This window comes from Vidua macroura, chromosome 2, assembly GCF_024509145.1.
Source record: "Vidua macroura isolate BioBank_ID:100142 chromosome 2, ASM2450914v1, whole genome shotgun sequence".
NCBI classification, from domain to species: domain Eukaryota; kingdom Metazoa; phylum Chordata; class Aves; order Passeriformes; family Viduidae; genus Vidua; species Vidua macroura.
Window position 1 is genome coordinate 117,646,716 of NC_071572.1, and position 22,389 is coordinate 117,669,104.

A 22,389-nucleotide genomic window follows, 5' to 3' on the forward strand; every position below is an offset into this window, starting at 1 on the left:
TTTTCACTTACTCTCACGCACAACAAAACAATCACAACAACAAGGTACCTTTTATTTTTCAACACACTTTTTACACTTTTAGGTTTCCCTGGCCAGTCTCAGTGTTCTCGGATACCCCTCAATCCAGCTGTGTTGTTCCTAACTCCAGATCCTCTCCGATTTATCTTCAAACGGGCAAAATTTTTATTCAATTCTGGGTGCTCTCGAATATTAATATCTCAACCCAGCAAACTTAATTCTGGGTGCTCTCAGAATGTTAATCCCTCAACCCAGCAGGTTTGAATCAACCCTGGATGCTCTTGGAATATTAATCCCTCAACCCAGCAGGTTTGAAGCAACCCTGGATGCTCTTGGAATATTAATCCCTAAACCCAGCAGGTTTGAATCAACCCTGGATGCTCTTGGAATATTAATCCCTCAACCCAGCAGGTTTGAAGCAACCCTGGATGCTCTTGGAACATTAGTCCCTCAATCCAGCAGGTTTAATCAAGCCTGAATGCTCTTGGAATATTAATCCGTCAATCCAGCAGGTTTAATCAACCGTGGATGTTCTTGGGCATTCTTATCCCTCAATCCAGCAGAATTTTTAGGGGCCCCTCCTACACATTTTACCTTTTATTTTTCCCCAATAGATTATGCCAAGAAAACCCTCTTTTTACCTTTTAATAATTTTTTTTTCTAATTAATTACCTTTTATTCCCCCCCCCCACCAAGGGGTCCCCACTCTTTCTCTGAGACCCAGTCCCAGGGGGGGTTCTCTCACTCTTTTTATCACTCACTTCATCTCTTTACTGGCCGCTTTTCTCGCGAAAAAGACGGAAACGCAGCATGGGAGACTACCGCTCTCGCTTAGCAGGTCTGGGGTAACCAGCCCGCCTCTCATTCACACACATTCATCCCCCCTTTATTCGCCCTGTAATGCAAAGGATCTCCCAATGACAGCTTTTAACACTGAAGGGCAGTGCTATTGTATAACGAACACTTAACTCTTAGCCCAGCCGGGCTCGCTGGCTACTTTTGCAAGCTCTTTACCAACTAGCGATGCTTGTAAGCGGTGCTTGTAACTCCTAGCTTGTACCACGCTCCCACTAGCTGCGCTATCAGCTAGCGGCGTTCAAAGCAGCTCCTCAAACCGCGGCTTGTGCCCGCGCGCCCGCTGCGCTATCAGCTGGGCCGCGCCTAAAGCACCTTTGCAAGCCCCGACTTAAGCCCCGCGCCGCGCTCCGCCCGCTCACCAGAGACAGCCCGTGCCGCGCATGCGCACCACCCGCTCCATCAGGGAGTGTAGCTGAACTGCCCCGCGCATGCGCTCTTCGGCACCGCCGCGCCGCGTCTCTGTATCTTAGTAAAGCCGCACCGCGCTTCACACACACACACACAAGCACGCACGTCCGGATGTAACAGACACACCACACCGAAACTGGGGCACACCACACTGCAATCGGGACACAACACACTGAAATCGCGATTTCTCCCTCCCCGAGCCGCGCTATCAGCTGGGGAGGTCCTCTTGCCTTTTCCTAGTCTGGATTCTAGTTACCCGCTGGTTATTGCCCTGGAGCTCAACATTCACCTCATTCTCACCTCATCCCCCTCCGAACCGGGGCAGAGGGACGTTGTGGTGAATGCGGAGGTAGGGGTGGAGGGGGAGGAGGTATGTAGGGTGGAGGGGTGGAGTCGGGTAGGTCTGTATCCTACCTCGTCCTTTCCTGGAGGGGAAGGCATCCTAATTTTTAATCATTAGTCCTTATGGACTATCTGGAGGAATTTGGGGAAGCTTTACAGGGTTTCCCCTACCCATGGGACCAGAGCGCTTGCTTTTCCTCTGTCCCATCTTCCGGAGCGCCTTCTCACACACACCTCTACGCTTCCCTCAATTCGTGGCCCAGCCCGTCGCCGGGTGTGGGAAACGCACTACTACGAGGTCCACACTCACGTCGTCTCACAGAGACGTCTCACTCATCACACTCCGGGATCCCAACCCCGACAGAGCGGGCCCCGCTGCCTCCGAACGGGGCAACCTCAGTAGCCCCGAAGGACCACTGAAAGGTACTTACACAGTCCTGTGTCTTCGCCCGGGACTTTGTGCACAAAGATTAAGGGGTTGCCGGCTATTCTTTGCTTGCCACCGAATTTGGGTTCGTCGGTAAGGGTCCCAGGAGGAGGTCTCCTGAACGGGGCTCGCTGCCAAGGCAGCGAGGGCGCCTCCCCGTGAGGAGCTTCCAACGGATAGCCCTTATCCGAGTCATGGCACCAGATTGTTATAAATAGAGGCGAATAATTTGTTCAGCCTTTCAAGAGTCAATCAGAAATTTATTGATTACAGCGAGCGATGGCAAGCAAACGGCGCCGGGTGCAGCCGGGGAGTCCCCACTCCGCCTACGGCTCACACACCGTTTTCCCCCTTCCCCCAGTCTTTTTATACTTTTTTTTTTCCCGGGGCCGCGGTATCTCTGGGCGTACTCTGCGCTTGCACCTTCTGTTGCCAGGGGGTCGTCCTCTACTCTCTGGTGGTCGTTTGACGAAGGCTCTTCTCTTCTTCCTTGGTGAAAGTCCACGGCCCTGTAATGGTCTTTTCCATATAAGGTTATATGTTATATGCACCTAAGTTCTAATTACACAACTAGCTTAAGTAAGCAACATATTAGCTAGTTCCTGTCTGGCAGTTTCCTGTTATCTACACAAGGCTTCTCCTTTGGCTCTCTGTTATCTTACACAAGGCTTCTCCTTTGATTTTCTGTTATCTACACAAGGCTTCTCCTTTCTATCTTGATGAACAAAGAGTCTTCTCTAACTTATCACACACTTACAGTCCTTTATCGTCTGGGGTTTTGGGGTTTGGCATATCGCTTCCTTGTCATTTTGCATTAGAGTCTTTGTCCAGCACTGCCCTCATAACTCAAGGAGACGACTGTTTGTTTTACTACCTGAGCCTTTTTCTGAAGTACTCTATATTTTTGTAAACCCAGAAAGTTCAGGAGGCTTACCGTCCACTCCACGTACGCCTCTTGGGTTCCGGTAGTTATCCGGAGGCCGTCTACTCGCTGCAGCAGCTGTCCTTCCTCTGATGAAGCTGCCCAGGACTCTAGATCTCTTGTAGGTTGCTCTCCGAATATCCCGGGGCTGTTATTAATACCGTCCACGTGAGCCGAGTCTTACGCCCACTTTTGGGATTTTCCCATTCGAAGGCAAAAATTTTCTGGCTGGCTTCACGAGGAGGGAGGCAAAAGAAGGCACCCTTCCAATCAGAAATGGTAAATTAGGTTAATTCGGCTGTTAAACAGGCCAACAAAGCGCAGGGGTTGGCAACCACCGGGTATAAATCCTCGGTTATCTTATTAACAGCTCTTAAATCTTGTACTATTCAGTAAGATCCATCAGGCTTTTTAACATGTAAAATAGGAGTATTGCACTCAGACCGACACTCTTTTAATAGCCCTACATATAAAAAATTCTCAATTACGGACTAATCCCTTCTTTCTTTCTTCTTTAAGGGATATTGTTTAACTCTAACCGGTTGTTTCCTTCCTTTAAGATTAACTTGCACCGAGGGTGCATTCTTTGCTCTTCCTGGTATGTTAGAAGCCCACACCTCAGAAGATACCTGATCCATCATTTTCCTTTACCTCCAAAATCATCTCCCCATCTTTTGCTTTTAACTGCTACACAAACCTATAAATGCCCACTTGTTTTCCAAATTTACAAAAATACGCTTTTTCAGATTGGCCAGTTGCTCCCCTTCCCATAACATAATTATCTGTTATAGACATTAAGGCTTTACTTAATACCGAGTAGGTTTCCCCCACGTCTACTATAAATTCTATTTTCTTCATTGCCATTTTTCTCCAAGAACTTGCTGTTATTTCCTTGCTCCTCACGACCAGCGGCTACTAAAATCCTTATAGCTCTCCGAGTAGCCTTTGTTTCTTTAAGATGATAAAGCGCCAGTCTCGCCCTTCTCTACCGAAACGTCTGCGTATACCACAACGTTTTACACCGAACACAGCAAAAACAAACCCAGGGTTCACAAGGGTAGCTTTTTGAATTAGCAACCTCTACCAAATTCTGTCTCTTCTGATTTCTGATTTTATTTATAGGACACCCGAGCTACTTATTGTTATGCACTGTACCTAAATGTTATTTCACAAAATTTTACAGTCCTTTCCTAGTTTTTCCTGCATAATCCAATCTTCATGTACTAAGTATGACTTTGAACACAGTAACTTTAAAATCTCTGGTTCAAAATCTGCTCAACTAAAGTTTTGTTTCTATTGATACAGGGCACACTCAATTTGCTGCCTCGTGGAATAACAATAATATTGTTTTGCACACATTCCCCAAGATCAAGTCCAAAGTAGTGAGTTAAAGGGACTCCTTTGATCCGTTTCGCCACGATTAAAACAAACGAAAAGGCCGTGCCTGTTACAGCAAAAGCTCTGATACGCCTACAAACACAAATGGGGGGGGGCAATTCCTGCAATTCTTTTAATTTGTTTTAAACGTATATAAATTCCCACACTAGTTTTTCCACATAAAATGCTGCACTTGTTGCAAACAAAATCTTAAAATCTCTACAGACACAACTATACGGTCTCGAGAATCAAATTACCACAATGCGGGGGAAAAAGCCACACAACTCCCCTGTACCTGAAATCTAGGGAATCAACTTAGAATATGCTCTCTCTATTACAGCTCTGCTAGCCCACAAACACCGGCTCAAGTTAAAACTTTTCGAAAAGGGTTGCTTAACCCCTTCAACTCAGGCTCAACCTTAATGTGCAGCTTAACAACACAGTTCACACGAAGTATTTCAGAACCATTTCTGCCCAGTTTCAAACTGAAACCGACAAAATTCCTTGCCGTTCAGAATTTCAGGAGGTACCGGCCCACTTAGGGCCACGGGCCCCTGGACACGAATGCCGGCCCTTTTCCCTGTGACACAAAACTCATCACCCTGGGTTCCTGATGTCAGTTTGTAGGAGGCACTTTGAACTGCCAGAGCAGTTCAAATCGGAGGTGGCAGCAGGTTGGGTTCGGGAGACATCCCGCACCATTCGGAATTTCCACAGGCGTCCACCCACTCAAGGCCACGGGCCCCTAGTCACGAATGCCGGCCCTCTCCTCCGTGCAACAAAACTCACCACCCCGCGTTCCTGGCGTCAGTTTGCAAGAGGCGCTCGGCACTGCCAGGGTAGCCCGAGTAGCAGGTGGAGGCCGGTTGCCTTTTGGAGACATCCTGTGCCGTTTAGAGCTTTAGGAGGCAGCAGGCCGCTCAGGGCCGCAGGGCCCCGGACCCGAACGCCGTCCATTTTCCGTGGGAACGAAAACTCACCACCCCAGGTTCCTGACGCCAGTTTGCAGGAGGCGCTCGGCACTGCCAGGGCAGCCCGAGTCGGAGGCGGCGGCAGGTCGGGTACGGGAGACACCCCGCGCCGTTCGCAATTTCAGGAGGCGCCTGGCCACTCAGGGTCACTGGCCCCCGAACACGAACGCCAGCGCGTTTCCTTGTGAAACAAAACTCACCACCCTGGGTTCCTGAAGTCAATTTGTAGGAGGTACTTGGCACTGCCAGGGTAGCCTGAGCTGGAGGCAGTACCAAGTTGGGTCTGGGAGACATCCCGCGCCTTTTGGAATTTTAGGAGGCAGCAGCCCACTCGGGGCCACAAAACTTGCCACTCCCGTGTGTTGATATCAGTTTAGAGGAGGTATTTGAGACTTCAAGGGCTGCCCGAGTCCTTGGCGCAGGCAGCTTCGCTCCGGGAAAAATCCCGTCGTGTTCGGACTTGGAGGAGGCAGAAGGCCACTTGGGGCCACAGGCCCCCGGACACATCTTCTGCCCCTTTTCCCCGTGAAACCAAACTCACCCTCCCTGCGCATCGTCCGTTCGCAGGAGGCGTGCGGCACTCCGAGGGCATCGAGAGTTCTCAGCGTCGGCAGCTGCGGTCTCTCAGGAATCGTTCACCGTCTGCAGTTTTGGAGGTCGAATCCCAGTTTTGGCCACGGGCACGGAGAGAGGATATACGCTTAATTTCCTCGGAAAGTAAAGTTCATCGTTCACAGGGTAGACGAAGGGTTTTGTAGGGGAGGGAACTGCCCACGGGACCTTTCTTCACGTCATCCCCCACTCCACGGCGTAGCAGTTCCCCGTGTGACCGGCTGCTTTTAGAGGGTTACCCGGCGTCACGGTTTCGAACGGGAGGAAATTCAGGGAAGCGATACAAAGCTTTGTGCGTAACTGACAGCTCGTAAAGGTGCCGGTGTCGGAGTAGCGGTCGCCGCTGCCTAAAATCCGTCCCCCACGAGCCTCTCCCGTGGAAAAGCAAATTGAGATAACCTTCAGGCGACGCGGTCAGACCCTCAGCCAACACTCACTGCAGGTGGCTCAGCGATAAAGGCAAGAAAGGCTCTTTTTACATGGTTTTATTCTGGCGGAGGATATCACACGCGGCTGAAGGGAACCCAGCGAGGTAAAAAAAGAGACTGACCACGTGGAGAAGACAGCTTAAGGGGAAGGGGGCAGAGCTAAGGGCTGGGCAGAGGGGTTTGGTCTCCAGGGAAAGGGGGGTGGCCACCAGGGATACCAATCCAGCGAGAGGACAGGGAAAGGAGAAACCAGGGGAAGTTACACGCGGGAAGTTGCGGCCGAAGCCCAAAGGGCAGACTGTTTTTCTCCTCAGGAGGACTAACTCTACGGTGAGTAGTTACTGCCGTTGCCAGGGGTGAGGACTTGGGAATTGACTGAGGTGGGAGAGTTCATGGGATGCTATAAGCTTGTTGAACCACTGCGAAGCTGGACACGCCTCAGTGAAACAGACACGTTAAAGACGAAAAAACCCGGGAACTCTCTCTTTCGGTCGGTGAGGAGGTGGCGGGCCCCGGCCCCCCATGTCAGCCAGGCCAGTCCGGGCGGTCCCGCTGCAGGCCGGGCCCCTTCTCCCCTCCCCGGGCCGTCCGCCGGCTCCCCCATCGGCTCCGGTCTGGCCGGGCCCCAGCAGCTGCCGGGCGGGAAGGCGGGGGAGGCTGCGGAGCCCTGGCCGGAGCGGCGCTGGCCGTGGCTGTGAAGCGCTTACCGTCAGGGCCCGTCCCCCTCAGCGTGGCTGAGATCAGAGACCCCTGCGGCTCGCGTCCAAAACCAAAACCTGCCGCGAAGCCAGTCCCGACACAGCCCAGTCGCAGATCCTCGCCGCGAGTTACCGGCGGGTCAGGTGGGCCTCGGGCGTAATGGTAACCCTTTCAATACTTCAGTCGTCTCTCGAGTAAGAGAAAAAACCAAAATGCAAGCACGTAAAAGAACAACATAAAGGCATCGAAGTCAGTAAAGAAGAAGTTAAGTCCCGAATGGGAGGGAGGAGGAGATGCCTTGTTTTTAGAGCTAAAATCCTCTTACGAGTTATTAAAAGAAGGACTCTTTTTCCTTATAATGCATGAAACTATAAAGAGATGAAAGTGTTCAAATTGATATCAAGGAAAAGCCTCCGTGCTAAAAGTAACAAATGTTAAAATAACTGTAATCCCATAAGAAGTTTAAACAGAAAAAGAAAAAGATTTCTGTTACCAGAGATAAAAGTAATTTTAGAGATGAATAATAAAAACTTTTGCCTTTAAACAGCTCATCTTTAAAACAATCCCCCATAAGTCAACAAAGCCCATCAACAAGGTGTGGGAAGGCTCGTAAAAATGAAAAAAAATTCACAATAGCAGAATTCCCCAGACAACCGTTATTCATAACGGAATTAAGCACCACAAGAAAACGGTTTTTTCCCTCTTGTAAAGAAATCTCCATCACCCTAACAACACAGCTTTCTCTCGCTAAGTGGAAAAAAACTATTATAAAAGTAATAAACGGTCTACAAATCTTACCTTTAGTTTCTTTATATTATCAGTGGGAAAGAAAAAGTTGTGGGGGAAGAGAAGTGTTCTAAAAGGTTTGTTTTAATTCTTACTATCTTTTTTTTATCTTCTAGTTACTTTTACTAAAATTTTCTTTATACCCTTTTAAAGTTTTCAATCTACTTTACTTTTCTCCTATCTGCCAGCAAGAAGCAAGTGTTTTAGTAATTAACCAACACCAAACCCGCCACACCCGGGCACACCCGCACAGGGAGTTGTTACTCCAGAGGCGCTAACGAGGCTATCCCACTGTCATTCTAGGAACCATCCTTGAGGGCCCGGGGGGCAGCCGGACGCGTCCGTTCACGGAACATCCATTCGAGAAAACGCCGAGGGAAAAGCCCTCTTACCGAGGGGCAGCACCTGAGCCAGCAGGGCAGCGTGCGGGGTTCCAGGGGAGAGCTTTCAACTGTCCGCTTTTATCGTGTCAATCCCTCCCTAGAGTCCTGTGTCCTTCTGCAGCACCTCCAGAAAACCGAGGGGTTATTCAGAGATAAGGGGTTTAAATTGATGGAAAAAGCTTCCTTTTCCATTATTTTTTGTGTTCACATTGTGAGGGAATCCCATTCTCTTGCAGTTTTAACGGTCTCAGCTGAAAGGATTCCTGCTTCTTTTATGCTGTTAGGGGTGTTAATTAACAGGCAATTCCCATTTTTCATTATTTTCCACTTTAAATAGAAGGGGAAAACCTTGGCAGAGCTTACTTGCGGGTTTGAATTAAGGGTCACTGCCCCTTTTTGTTGTCCTAAGGCTCAAATTGAGGGGGAAGCCAGCCGTACCTACTTTGTTTCATCGCCGGAGAGATTTAAAGCGAGGAACACCCCTCTTTTCCCAATATTTTATGGGACTAAATTAAAGGAGAGAAGCCATTTATTTGCCATTGTATCAGTTTCAGTAGACCGGTAACTAAAGACGTAACCGCCTAATTTCCTTGTTTTGAGGGGTTCACCTGATGGAAGCTCTGTCTTTTTCAGCAATTTAATGGTTTCAAACTACATTTCAGGGCACTTGTATCTGTGCCCTGGGACTGAATACCTCAGACAAGGGCAAGCCAGGCCTGTACTTAACCCTAATGCTGCCCAGGAGTCTATTATTTTTCTTATTTTTATATATAATATAGATAGCCCTAATTAGAGGTCCTAAGGAGACTTGGGCCATTTATATAATCAGTATTGTTCTCCACCCTACTTAGTCACATGTGGAATACTACTTAGCAGTTACTAAAGAATAATTATGTGAGCTAATAACAAGTTACCCAACTTACTTAACTGTGCTACCTAAACATAAAGTTTTATTTCTTACCGGTTTTCTGCCCTTTTGCTCAAAGCAGTTATAGAAGGGAAAAAAAAAAAAAAAAAAAAAAAAAAAAAAAGCAAAAGCATTGTCATTTCCCTGAGGATCAAGCCCTTTACTCACCTTGAATTCAAGTCAGAGGAGCCAAACAGCTGTAGCTCCTGGGAGGGCTTTTATACCCGGTGGGATTTGCCCCGCCTCCCTTTTCCCGGGCATTGTGGGAACGAGAGGCGGGCCCAATCAGGGGTATATTAACCCCAGCCTTCGCTAAGGGGCTTCATTCCCTCTTTGGGATCCATTGAGGTAAGAGGTCTCCTCTCATTTCAGTGAAGAGGCTCTTTCAGCTTATCTCAGCTTGTTTTCAGCAGGTGCTTTGCAGCCTCTGAAGCAATAGGGGCTTTGAACATACTGCGAAGAATACAGAAATGAGCACAGGGAGTATTTAAATTCATGATTTTGGGTTGTGTGTTCAGGGGCGATTAGGTGCTTTTGTAGTTTCTGGGTTTGTTTTTTTTTTATTTTCTTTTTTACAAGGAGGCCAACTTCCTGAAATTCTGGGCTGTGTCAAGTGTGACACTTCAGATTTTTTTCAGCAAATTCATCATATCACAAGAGGGATCTGCTCCGTGTTGAAGATGATGTTTGAGATTGAGGCTTCAGGTGAGTCAACCTGAGGATTGTGACCAGGAGAGGGAGGGTGAGTAGATGTCTGGTTAGGAGTTACTGGGGGAGGGGAGCAGCAGGGTGAGAAATGGTGTCTATTTGAGGGCCCCCCAAGGTTTTTAGCAAGCGTGGCAGAGGCATTCACGTGTCTTAGAGCACCCCAGCTCATCTACAGCACTCGCAGAAATACTATGTAACTTTGGATCTCTCTAACCCAGGTGCTAGTCATAACAGCTATGGCCTTGGACCCAGGGTGAAGCTGGAGCCTTGAGGACCTAGGCATACTTAGGAGAGGTCAAGGAGCTGACTCGCTGGGATTTGGCCCACATAGCGCTACAGTCACGCATTGATTTTGGTGTTCTTTATTGTAGCTCACTAAGAGGATAACCGGCGATCACGGGGCCTTCCGAGGCCTGACTCATTTCAGGTCCAACGTGGATTCACATCGCCAGTCATCCGAAAGATAAGTCACGGGCCACGGCCTGGAGATGGCATGATCGTCGGGTAGTGGACTGGAAATTCCTGGGACAGATTTAAAAATTAGCAGAGGGTAAAGGGATGTCCTCTAAGGGGCTTTTAGGACAGCTCAAGGGAGAGGCCCTACTTTTGACTGCAGCTGTAGGGTGTGCAGTGCAGAACAGTTTCGGTCTGTGTCGTGTTGTGTCGTGTACCGTGTTTCGTAGCGTATCATTGGGGTGCCTCGGATCAGGTATCTGCCTTTTCCCCTCGAGGGCCTTACCGCAAGCATCGGCCACGATCTCTAGGTTCTCGAACGCTCGCGCTTCTCGGCACGACGCCGATACAGTTTGTTCTTTTCCCGGCGGCCTCGGCCACGTCTCCGAGTCCCAGTTCAGAAGCATCGAGTCAGATGACTTTTGAGGTCTTGCTCCCAGCAATATCACCGTCCATCCTTTCCAGCCATGAGTTGTAACGTCCTGGAGCTTATAAGATTGTAGGGATACAGAGAGCATTCTAAATGTAGCATTGTCTCATGGTCAACTCGATCATTGTGACCAACAGTTCTTCTAACAGGTCACTCTGTCAGTCTTTTCTTTTGCTCCCTAGAGCTTCCGCCATCCACCGTTGCCATAGCATCAGGCAACTCTTTCGGCATCCTCTCGGTCCTTGCCATTATTCTTCTTGCCAGGAAGATTTCTATCATCCTTCTGTCACAATCTTATTAACATAATGCGTTGTTTGTCTTTAGTGTCCCTTCGTTTGTCACGTCCTGTCCTGTGTCACGGGTGTAAGCACCTATTTGTCCCGAAGCTGTTCTGCCCTGCTGCATTGCCTGGTGTAATAGGACAAGTCCCAGGGACTTGAAATTTGTAATGCAGGGTATAGTTGGACTCTAGATGGTATTCTTAGATTAACGTAAGGTGTCTGGAGCTGTTAAGTTATGCTGCAGCTATTTGACTTTTGTCCTTAACTTTCTTTCAGATGCGGGCGGATTAAATCCGTGGCAGAGCGCCCCATCCCTGGAGAGGTGGTTCCCTGGGTGGGTCAGTCACCATTTCTCTCTGCAGTGGAAGTGTAAATGGCGACTGTGTGTTAGAGCACTGTTTTCTGTCTTTATATTTAGGCATTAAATCCGGATGTCAGCGATCAAGGTGAGCAGGTTGCAGAAGCAGTTGTTCTCGCTCAGGTCTTAATTTCCGGTGCAACTCTAAGCCTCCGTTCTCATTTGTGCGTTTTAGGCGATCTACTCGGAGTATGCCAAACCCCCATCACCATCTGGCTGATGGACCAGGTTTCTTGTGCTTGTGAGCCGTCTGGAAATATTTCAGGACTCTGTGATGAAGCCTTGAAATCTTGTATTTCAAGGTGACATCCAGGTAGCCTTTGGCAATGGCTGAGGATTTGCGGTGAGTTAGGGAGATCGGGAGGAGGAGCCAGGGTCCACTTAGGTTTCAGCAATGGCACATCACTTTGTCTCTTCTTCACCTAGGCATACCCCGTGATGACTGCGTCAGCCTCCGAGCACGGCCGAAGCGTGCGGCCCGAGCACCCGGGTGTTCTTAGGAGAACGGTGAGTAGCGGAATTGGTGGGTTTTGTCTGTCGTGCAGCTAAGATCACGCAGCGCTGTTTGGTTTTCTCGATTGTAGCTGAGCAAGGGACCACAGCCCGGAGATTGCAGGAAATTCCCAGGAAGCGAGGCAGCCTTCCTTTGCACCCAATGTGGATTCTCATCCCCGGACATCCTAGAGATAAGTCAAGGGCTACGAACAATAGAGGGGATGAAAGCGAGGCGCTGGGAGGGCTTTTTGAGTCAGCTTTGGTGGCGGGGATGTCCAAGAAGCGTCCCCTTAGGCCACCTAAAGGGAAAGTGTTTCTTTTGATCACAGTGCTGAGGTGCTCAGGGCAGAGCAATCCTGGTGTGTGTTGTGTCACGTGTCTCTTGTGCATTCTGTGTGTTTGGGTATATCATGTCATATGGCTTTTACCTTAGCCCTTGGAGGGGCCTATCAGAAACCTGGCCTCATGGCATCTGTGATCTCTGCGTTCCTTGGACAGGCACCAATGCAATAGGACTCTTGATTCTGTAGGTCAGACAGGCATCTGAATGGCATCTCTCAAATGTCTTTTAAAGTCTCGTTCTGAACGGTGTTGACAGCTGCGCACCGCAACGATCCATTAGAGCAGATTAGGACTTGTGAGAATGCAAAGCTAGCTAGAGCCTTCTTTACATAAGATCCTTGGGCATTCATCTTTGTGATTCTCTGAAGAAATCATTCCGTTAGAATCTTGTTCCTCCAGGGTTCTCTGACCCACGCCGGCTTGCCGTCAATCTCACCTAGGTCATCTCGTTCTGCAATCTCTCGGTCCTCGCAGGCATTCTTCTCTCCGAGAGCTCTCTCTCCCTGTCGTGTCCCCTCATTTGTCACGTCTCGTCCTGTGTCACGGGTGTCTGCACGTCTTTGTTCCGGACCTGCTCTACCCTGCTGCATAGCCTGTAATAGGACAAGTTCGGGGGACTTGAAATTTGTAATGCAGGGTGTAGTTGGGCTCTAGATTGTATTTGTAGATTGACATCACACGATCGGTGCTGTAAAGTTATCCTGTAGCCCTATGACATTAGTTGTAACTGTCTTTCAGATGCAGATGGATTAAATCTGTGGCAGAGTCCCCCAATCCCAGGTCAAGGGGGTTCTCATGAGCAGGTGAGTCACTATTTGTGTTTGCAGGGGAAGCATAAATGGTGACTATGTGACAGCACTCTTCTTTGTCTTTAGTTTTAGGAAGTCAAGGCAGATAGCAGCAGACAAGGTCAAGCGTGCCAGGTGAGCAGCGGACAGAAGCAGTTGTTCTTGCTCGCGTCACAATTTTTGGTGCGACTCTAAGCATCCATTCTCATTTGTGTGCTTTAGGGAATCCACCCGGAGTATGCCAAGCGCCGTCACCAACTGGCCGATGGACCGGGTTTCCTGTGCTTTTGAGCCCTCTGGAAGTAGTACAGGACCCTGTGATGAAGCCTTCAAATTTTGTATTTCAAGGTCCCCTCTGGGTAGGCCGAGGGAATGGCCAAGGAGTTGCCGTGAGTCGGGGAGGTAGGGAGGAGGAACGAGGGTCCACTCAAGTTTCAGGAATGCCCAGTCACCTTGTCTCCACTTAACCTAGGCGTACCTTGCGACAATGGCGTCGGCCTCCGAGCTTGGCCGAAGAGCGCGGCCTGAGCACCGGCGCTTCTTAGGAGAAGGTGAGTAGCAGAATTGTCAGGTTTTGGCCAATGTGCTGTTAAGATTGTGCACTGATGTTTGGTTTTCTTTCTCTTGGCAGACTAAGAGCCAACAGCCTGGTGACAGCTGGAACTTCCCAGACAGGGAGGCGGCCTTCTTTTGCACCCGACAGGGATTTGCATCCCCAGATGCGTGCGAGATAAGTCGTGGGCTACAGGGGGGGATGGAAGCGGGGTGCTGGGTTGGGACTCCCCGGGAGGGGTTTTTGTCTCCGTTTTAGCGATGGAGATGTCCAAGAAATGTTCCCTTAACCCACCTAAAGGGAAAGTGTCTCTTTTGATCGCAGTGCTGAGGTGCGCTGGGCAGAGCAGTTCCCGTGTGTGTCGTGTCACTTGTCTCTCGTGCATTCTGTGTTGTTTGGGTCCCTCATGTCCTATATCTTTTTTACCTTAGCCCTTTGAGGAGCATATGGGTCACCCTGGCCTCATTCTTGGCATCTGTGATCTTTGCATTCCTTGGCCTGGCACCAGCGCCTTAGGACTTTTGTCTCGGGAGCCCTGACAGACATTGGAATCGCATCTCTCTTTAGAAGCATCCGGTCAGATGTCTTTTAAGGTCTTGCTCTGAGCTGTGTCGACAGCCACACGCCGCAATGGTCCATTATAGCCGATTAGGACCGATAAGAACGCGAAGTTAGCTAGAGCCTTCGGACCGTAAGATTCTTGGACATTCATCTCTGCGGTTCTCTTAAGAAATCATTCCGTAGCATCTTGTTCCTGCAGGGTTCCCTAAGCCTCATCGGCTCCGAGCCGTCCGTCTCAGGTCTCTAGGTCATCTCGTTCCACATTCTCCCGGCGCTCGCCGGCATTCTTCTCGCCGAGATCTCTCTCTCCCTGTCGCGTCCCCTCGTTCGTCACGTTCCGTCTCGTGTCACGGGTGTCTGCACGTCTTTGTCCCGGACCTGCTCTGCCCTGCTGCATAGCCTGTAACAGGACAAGTCCCAGGAGTTGAAATTTCTGATGCAGGGTGTAGTTGGGCTCTAGATTGTATTTGTAGATTGACATGTTTGGTGCTGTTAAGTTATCCTGCAGCCATTTGACATTACTCCTACCTTTCTTTCAGATGCAGATGGATTAAATCTGTGGCAGAGCCCCCAATCCCAGGTCAAGGGGTTTTCCCTGAGAAGGTCAGTCACTGTTTGTGTTTGCAGGGGAAGCATAAATGGTAACTATGTGACAGCACTCGTCTTTGTCTTTATTTTTAGGAAGTCAAGGCAGATAGCAGCAGACAAGGTCAAGTGTGCAAGGTCAGTGAGCAGTGGACAGAAGCAGTTGTTCTCGCTCACGTCACAATTTTTGGTGCAACTCTAAGCATCCGTTCTCATTTGTGTGCTTTAGGGAATCCACCCGGAGTATGCCAAGCGCCGTCACCAACTGGCCGATGGACCGGGTTTCCTGCGCTTTTGAGCCCTCTGGAAGTAGGACAGGGCCCCGTGATGAAGCCTTCAAATTTTGTATTTCAAGGTCCCCTCTGGGTAGGCCGAGGGAATGGCCAAGGAGTCGCGGTGAGTCGGGGAGGTAGGGAGGAGGAACGAGGGTCCACTCAAGTTTCAGGAATGCCCAGTCACCTTGTCTCCACTTAACCTAGGCGTACCTTGCGACAATGGCGTCGGCCTCCGAGCGTGGCCGAAGAGCGCGGCCTGAGCACTGGTGCTTCTTAGGAGACGGTGAGTAGCAGAATTGTCAGGTTTTGGCCGATGTGCTGTTAAGATTGTGCACTGATGTTTGGTTTTCTTTCTCTTGGCAGACTAAGAGCCAACAGCCTGGTGACAGCTGGAACTTCCCAGACAGGGAGGCGGCCTTCTTTTGCACCCGACAGGGATTTGCATCCCCAGATGCGTGCAAGATAAGTCGTGGGCTACAGAGGGGATGGAAGTGGGGTGCTGCGTTGGGACTCCCCGGGAGGGGTTTTTGTCTCCGTTTTGGCGATGGGGATGTCCAAGAAGTGTTCCCTTAACCCACCTAAAGGGAAAGGGTCTCTTTTGATCGCAGTGCTGAGGTGCGCTGGGCAGAGCAGTTCCAGTGTGTGTCGTGTCACTTGTCTCTTGTGCATTCTGTGTTGTTTGGGTCTCTCATGTCCTATATCTTTTTCTACCTTAGCCCTTTGAGGAGCATATGGGTCACCCTGGCCTCATTCTTGGCATCTGTGATCTCTGCGTTCCTTGGCCTGGCACCAGTGCCTTAGGTCTCTTGACTTGGGAGCCCTGACATGTATTGGAATCACACCTCTCTATAGAAGCATCCAGTCAGATGTCTTTTAAGGTCTTGTTCTGAGCTGTACAGACAACAGTGCGCCGCAACGATCCATTATAGCAGATTAGGACTTGTGAGAATGCTAAGCTAGGTAGATCGTTCTTACCATGGGCTTCTTGAGCATCAGTTTGTGCAGTTCTTGGAAAACATCATTCTCTTAGCATCTTGTACCTGCAGAGTTCTCTGAGCCCCGTCGGCTCACCGTCAATCTCACCTAGGTCATCTCGTTGCGCAATCTCAGTCCTCGTGGGCATTCTTTTTGCCAAGAGATTTCTCTCCCTGTTGCGTCCCCTCGTTTGTCACGTCCTGTCCTGTGTCACGGGTGTCTGCACATATTTGTCCCGGAGGTGCTCTGCCCTGCTGCATGGCCTGTAACAGGACAAGTCCCAGGAGTTGAAATTTCTGATGCAGGGTGTAGTTGGGCTCTAGATTGTATTTGTAGATTGACACGTTTGGTGCTGTTAAGTTATCCTGCAGCCATTTGACATTACTCCTACCTTTCTTTCAGATGCAGATGGATTAAATCTGTGGCAGAGCCCCCAATCCCAGGTCAAGGGGTTTTCCCTGAGAAGGTCAGTCACTGTTTGTGTTTGCAGGGGAAGCATAAATGGTAACTATGTGACAGCACTCGTCTTTGTCTTTATTTTTAGGAAGTCAAGGCAGATAGCAGCAGACAAGGTCAAGCGTGCAAGGTCAGTGAGCAGCGGACAGAAGCAGTTGTTCTCGCACAGGTCTCAATTTCTGGTGCACCTCTAACCATCCGTTCTCATTTGTGTGCTTTAGACCATCCACTCGGCGTACGCTGAGCCCCTGTCATCAGGCGGCGGACGGACCGGGTTTCCTGCACTCGTGAGCCCTCCGGAAGTATGAGGGGACCCCGTGATGAAGCCCACACATCTTGTATTTCAAGGTCCCGTCTGGGTAGCTCACGGGAACGGCCGAGGAGCTGCGGTGAGTCGGGGAGGTAGGGAGGAGGAGCGGGGGTCCGCTCCAGTTTCAGCCGTGCCCAGTCACCTTGTCTCCATTTAACCTAGGCGTACCTCGTGGCGGCAGCGTCGGCCTCGGAGCACGGCCGAAGCGTGCGGCCCGAGCGCCAGGGCCCTCTTAGGAGAAGGTGAGTAGCAGAATTGTCAGGTTTTGGCCCATGTGCCGTTAAGATTGCGCACTGATGTTTCCTTTTCTTTGTCTTGGCAGACGACGAGATAAGAGCCTGGTGACAGCTGGAACTTCCCAGACGGGGAGGCGGCCTTCTTTTGCACTCGACAGGGATTTGCATGCCCAGAAATGTGCAAGATAAGTCCAGGGCTACGACCCACTGAGGGGAGGGAAGCGGGGTGCTGGCTTGGGACTGCCCGGAAGGGATTTTGGAGTCTGCTTTGGAGATGGGGATGTCTAAGAAGCGTCTCCTTAGGCCACCTGAAGGGAAAGCGTCTCTTTTGATCTCAGCGCTGAGGCGTGCAGGGCAGAGCAGTTCCGGCGTGTGTCGTGTCACTTGTCTCTCGTGCATTCTGTGTTGTTTGGGTCTGTCACGTCACTTGTCTTTTTTTACCTTAGCTGTCTGAGGGTCATCTTGGCATCTGCGATCTTTGCGTTCCTCGGCCCGGCACCAACGCCACAGGCCTTTTGACTCGGGAGTCCGGACAGGCATCGCGGTCGTATCTGTCTTTAGAAGCATCCGGTCGGATGTCTTTTAAGGTCTCGTTCCGAGCTGTAGCGACAGCCGCGCACCCCAACGATCCATTATAGCGGCTTAGGACTTGTGAGAACGCCAAGCTAGGTAGCTCATTCTTACCGTAGGCTTTTCAGGCATCCCCTTGTGCGGTTCTCGGAAGACATTGTTTTCTTAGCATCTTCTTCCTGCAGGGTTCTTTGAGCCTCATCGGCTCCGAGCCGGCCGTCTCGCCTAGGTCATCTCGTTCCGCAATCTCTCTGTCCTCGCGGGCATTTTTCTCGCCAAGAGATTTTTCTCCTCGTGGCGTCCCCTCGTTTGTCGTGTCCCGTCCCGTGTCACGGGTGTCTGCACGTATTTGTCCCGGAGCTGCTCTGTCCTGCTGCATAGCCTGGTGTAATTGCACAAGTCCTGGAGACCTGCAATTTGGAATGGGGGATGTAGTTGTATTCTAGATGGTATTCCTAGATTCACACAGGATGCTTGGACCTGTTAAGTTATCCTACAGTTGTTTGAATTTTCTCCTAACTTTCTTTCAGATGCAGACATTTAAGATCTGTGGCAGAGCGCCCCTCCCGGGTCAGGGGGTTTTCCCTGAGAAGGTCAGTCGCTGTTTGTATTTGCAGGGGAAGCATAAATGGTGACTATGTTACAGCACTGTTCTTTGTCTATTATTAGGAAGTCCAGGCAGATAGCTGCAGTCAAGGCCAAGTGTGCCAGGTGAGCAGCGGACAGAAGCACTTGTTCTCGCACAGGTCTCAGTTTCTGGTGAAAGTCTAAGCATCCCCTTTTTTTTTTTTTTTTTTTTTTTTTTTTTATTTTAGGCAGTCCTCTTGCGAGATGTCTCTGATCCCAGATGTCTGAGGCCAGGTGGGTGCAAGCTTAAGGTGTAGGTGGGCGTACTCGTCGGGTCAGGGTGGTGGTCTTTTCTCGGTATCTCAGTGTGGTTTTTTTTGCTTTGTTTCTTTGCAGGTGTCATTGCCGCCCTAGGCGTGTGAAGGAACAGAGTCAAGCGGGTGAGTCGGCATTTAGGCTGGGTGACTCATAGGTGACCGTTATGCAGCAGCACGCTAAGCCTGTACCTTTTCCTTTTGTAGGTATCCTCCCGGCAGCCTGTTGAGTCGCATCAAGATTTCAGGTGAGCCGGGGCAGCGGTGCGTCAGAGTTCCGGGGATTCCTCTTTTGCAGGGCGCCAGTTGCATTTTCTGTTTTGTCTTAGGTACCGTGAGGAGGCGCATAGCCGAAGTTCGGAAACGGCAGCACCGAAGCGGACGTAGAGAACGCGTCGCCGTCCGCATCCGGCTGACGATGGATGTTTACCGGTCGTCTTGCAAAAGCTAAGTGTCGGGGCCAGTAGGTGGGAGAAGTGGAAAAACCTTTACTATCACAGGAGACAATTAGATGTTAGCTTAGAGGAGAGGCCCATAGTGGGCCGGGCCCCTCGGAAGCAGAGGGAGAGGGTTTCTCCTCAGCCTCACCAGAGTCTTCGCCGGGCAGGGCAGTTCCGATCCGTCTTCGCGTCCTCGCGAGGTTCGCGTCGGCGGCCTTCTTCGACTCTCGACGTCGTCGTGGATCTTTTCACCCGAGGAGCCCGCCTTCACGTCCGGAGCTCTAGCCACGGTCACGCCGTAGTCATCGCTTTCTTGTCTAGGCCTACTGAGCTTCTTAGGCTTCCTCTTAAGTCCTTTGGCACTAACATCTTGAAAGGAGTTAAATTTCATCATCATATGCTATTGCCCTAGGGCTTTCTTTCCTTTGGCATCATCGGCCTATGACTCATCTTGGACTAGCAATCTTGGGTCCATAAGGTGGAACTGCCAGGCAGTTTCCACTCGTGTTATGTCGTCCGTGTCTGTGTTATGTCGTCCGTGTCTGTGTTATGTCGTCCGTGTCTGTGTTATGTCGTCCGTGTCATGTCGTCCGTGTCCATTGATTTCTGCGTCATAGGCCTTTGTTACATCTCGAGGCTTTATCGGCATTGTTCTCTGCCGTATCGGCCATATTTTACTCGTGTACCTTCCTGGATATCGCTTATTCCGGCATCATTACATTTTTACTTTTTGAGACGGGAAGAAGTACAGGAGACGTTCTCATCCATCTTCCTTCTCACCTTCGGTAGCGCCTTCTCTTCCCGCGCTATTCTCTCGGACTTCTAGAGGGAGCATATTAGACCCTCATCAGCTGACCGCAGTAGTTCCGTAGCTTGCGCCTTCTCAAAGGGTATAGAGCTCAACAATTGATCTTCCGGAGAGTTACGTCAAGTCCTCGCTTATATTGTATCTATGTCGGCATATATTGTACGTGCTTAGGTTGTACCTACCTATGTCGGCTTATACTGTATGTGCTTATATTGTATGTACTTATGTCGTATGTACCTATGTCGGTTTATATTGTATGCACTTATACTGTATGTACCTACGTTGGCTTATATTGTGCATATATTGTATGTACCTACCTTGGCTTATGTTGTACACGCCTCTGTCGTGCCACTTACGATCGGAGCTGCCCTGCCCAGGCGCGTAGTCACGGTTAGGTAGAGCAGTTATAAAACTTTACAGTTCATCTGTCTTCTATGGGGGTTTTGGGTACAAAATTTATGGAGCCGGAGCGGGAATAGCTGCTAGCCGTCAGATAGTCACTCGTCTCCCGTCGTCTCTGTCGTCTCGCAGGTCCCCGGGTCCCTACACGTAGAGCTGCGTGGAAGAGCTGCGGTCAGAAGACGCGTCGAAGCGTCAACGTAGCGTTTCAAGTAAGGGTCGCGGTCAGCGTGTGAGCGGAAGAGCGCGTGAGAGAGCGTGATTGTCCGTGTCTGTCTGTGAGAGCTTGTGTCCGCAGGCGTGAGTGCGTGTTGACCGGTTCTAACCTTGTGCGTATGGCCTTTGCCTTTCAGGTTTTTCAGCTCATTTTTAAATTTAGAATAAAAAATCCCCAGCCGGGGGGTTTTTTTTTTTCCCCCCGGCTGGGTTTTTTTTTCCTCGGTCCCGGCCGGTCCGCGAGGCGACGTTCATCGCCAAAGTTCGGAGGCGGACCGTCCCGGGACCGGGGTTTTCGTCAGGCAGGAGGATTTTTTCGGAGGCTCCCGGGAACCACGTTCCCGAGGAGCGTCGTGCATGCGTGTCGACGGCCGGGGGTTAGGGGAGCGGTTGAGACGAGAGCGAGGGTGGGTTTGTGGGTAAGCTGAAGGAGGGCTCCGTGCGTGTGTGTTTGCGTGTGTGTGCGTGTTGACCGGTTCTAACCTTGTGCGTATGGCCTTTGCCTTTCAGGTTTTTCAGCTCATTTTTAAATTTAGAATAAAAAATCCCCAGCCGGGGGGTTTTTTTTTTTTTTCCCCCCGGCTGGGTTTTTTTTTTCCTCGGTCCCGGCCGGTCCGCGAGGCGACGTTCATCGCCAAAGTTCGGAGGCGGACCGTCCCGGGACCGGGGTTTTCGTCAGGCAGGAGGATTTTTTCGGAGGCTCCCGGGAACCACGTTCCCGAGGAGCGTCGTGCATGCGTGTCGACGGCCGGGGGTTAGGGGAGCGGTTGAGACGAGAGCGAGGGCGGGTTTGTGGGTAAGCTGAAGGAGGGCTCCGTGCGTGTGTGTTTGCGTGTGTGTGCGTGTTGACCGGTTCTAACCTTGTGCGTATGGCCTTTGCCTTTCAGGTTTTTCAGCTCATTTTTAAATTTAGAATAAAAAATCCCCAGCCGGGGGGTTTTTTTTTTTTTCCCCCCGGCTGGGTTTTTTTTTCCTTGGTCCCGGCCGGTCCGCGAGGCGACGTTCATCGCCAAAGTTCGGAGGCGGACCGTCCCGGGACCGGGGTTTTCGTCAGGCAGGAGGATTTCTTCGGAGGCTCCCGGGAACCACGTTCCCGAGGAACAACGATTGCCGGGGCTTAACGGAGCGGTTGAAACGAGCGTGACGGTTAGTTTGCGTGCAATGTGAAGGTGGCGGTCACGGTGGATGACTGTTGGTTTCTGTGTGCTATTTTTGTTTTGGTCTTTCCTGTAACAATCAAGCAAAATGTAATGTAAATAGAAAAAAGGTTATATTGTGTTAATATGCGTTCGGTTTCTATTGCCCCGTATCGTTCCATGTTTGCATTTGCCGCCGCATTTCCACATACGGCTCCGTACATAAGCGGGATTTCTACCGGTCAGCGTACGGATTGTATCTAAGCTCCCATTTGTATACATCGTTTCCATGTGTTTTGCTGGAGTGTAAATAAAAGAATTCATTCAATAAAGTTGAATCAACCCTAATAATGATGCCCCCCCCCTCCCTCCCCCTCCCCATCCCCCTTTGGCTCCTGTGTTTTTTTGGTGTGGTTTAGTCATTTTTTTCCCCCCACTGTATTTCTTCCTTTGCTTCTTCTCTTAGTTTTCTTTCTGTCTCGTCATTTCTGTCCGTCCCTAACTTTGTTTCTGTTTCTCACTGTTTCTAACTGTCTCTCTCTGCTTCTCTATTTCCCTGTATGTCTTTTCTTCTGTTTCTCTATTTGAGTATTTCTAACTATTTATTTTTCTCTCTAGTTGATGCTTTTACCCTTTATTTCTTTTTCTCTCCAGCTTCTCTTGTTTTTTTTCTCTATTCTTTTGTCTTCTTTCTCACTCTCACCCTCTTTCTTTTTCACTGTATCCCTTCTCATTTTTTACTCTCTGCCATTCTTTTCCTATTTCTTTTCCTCTCTCTTTCTCTCTTTCTCTCCTCTCTTTCTCTCTCTCCTAACTCTCTTTCTCTCCTAACTCTTTCTCTCCTTCTCTCCTAACTCTCTCTTTCTCTCTTTCTCTCCTAACTCTCTCTTTCTCTCCTAACTCTCTCTTTCTGTCCTCTCTCTTTCTCTCTTTCTCTCCTAACTCTCTCTAACTCTCTCTTTCTCTCCTAACTCTCTCTTTCTCTCCTAACTTTC

The 22,389-nt window shown here is 50.0% G+C and overlaps 1 long non-coding RNA gene across 1 annotated transcript; it reads left to right on the plus strand.

The window, feature by feature from the left end:
* Positions 1-1,404: 1,404 nt before the first annotated feature.
* On the plus strand, positions 1,405-4,405 carry LOC128803991 (uncharacterized). Its single transcript, XR_008435892.1, has 3 exons — positions 1,405-1,633; positions 1,890-2,049; positions 4,281-4,405. It is a non-coding gene; the product is annotated as an uncharacterized LOC128803991 (long non-coding RNA).
* The last annotated feature ends 17,984 nt before the right edge of the window (positions 4,406-22,389 follow it).